At 39.1% G+C, this 982-nt stretch overlaps 1 long non-coding RNA gene across 2 annotated transcripts in view; it reads left to right on the top strand.

Moving 5' to 3' along the window:
- LOC128250553 (uncharacterized) overlaps positions 1-982 on the top strand; it is a 376,824-nt gene that overhangs the window by 210,689 nt on the left and 165,153 nt on the right. The gene's annotated exons all lie outside the window — the stretch shown is intronic.

The raw sequence follows: 982 nt of genomic DNA on the forward strand, positions 1-982 counted from the left end.
TATATATATTACCTTAATACAGAGAGTAAGAAAGGGATAGAGGGGAAGAGAAAAGGAGTCATATTCACAATTAAAACTAGTTTGCAGAATGCAGTTGCAATGTGAAGGCATCCAGAAGCTCACTATCCAATAAAGTTTTATGCGAAGCATTACAGAAAAAGATGAAATCCTAACAGATTGCATGTGGATTAAACGAGCCGAGCATGATTTTCCTTAGCTCAAAAGGCCAGAAGAACAAGTCTATCGGGAAGCTCAAAATGATACTTTGTTCCCGACAGCAAGAGCATCATCGACATCAACTTAATTTCGTTTGGCGACACGATCATCAAAGAGCAAGTTGCGGAATTTTTGAAGGAGTTCAAAAAGAGATTCCATTGCAAAAACCAGAGAATATGCTCCAAGACAATGCTCCAGCTCACAATATTCCAATTTGGTAACAAACTACTTGGCAGAGATGGGCATCAAGACACTCTCCCAGTTTCCTTACAATCCAGACCATGCTCCCAGTGACCTTTGGTTATTTTCCAAGCTGAAGAAGACCAAAGTGGCTATGACCTAGTTCCAGGACACATCTATATTGGAAGAGTTCCATAGGGCCGTTATGAAGAAGCTCCAGCACTAGAACAAACAAATTGAAGTAAGAGAGTCCTACATTAAAAGAGGTTAGAGTTCTGTGCTTCTATGAACCTAGTGTCTCTCATGAAAAAAGTCACAACATTCTGGAATGTATCTTGTATACAATTCCATTCAAGTACAACTGTTAATACCTTATTACTATTGTCACAAACAACTGCTAATGAAAAAGGTTTAAAGAACATAAGAATGTTTATTTCTCACAATGAAGCTTTGAGATACCGACGTAGAAGGCGCGCCAGCATATGGCCAACTGCAATAGTGCAACAGTAATAACGTTACAAATATCACATCATGCACACACACACACACACACACACATACACACACACACACACACACATACACA

The sequence above is a fragment of the Octopus bimaculoides genome, chromosome 22 (genome assembly GCF_001194135.2).
Source record: "Octopus bimaculoides isolate UCB-OBI-ISO-001 chromosome 22, ASM119413v2, whole genome shotgun sequence".
NCBI classification, from domain to species: Eukaryota; Metazoa; Mollusca; class Cephalopoda; order Octopoda; family Octopodidae; genus Octopus; species Octopus bimaculoides.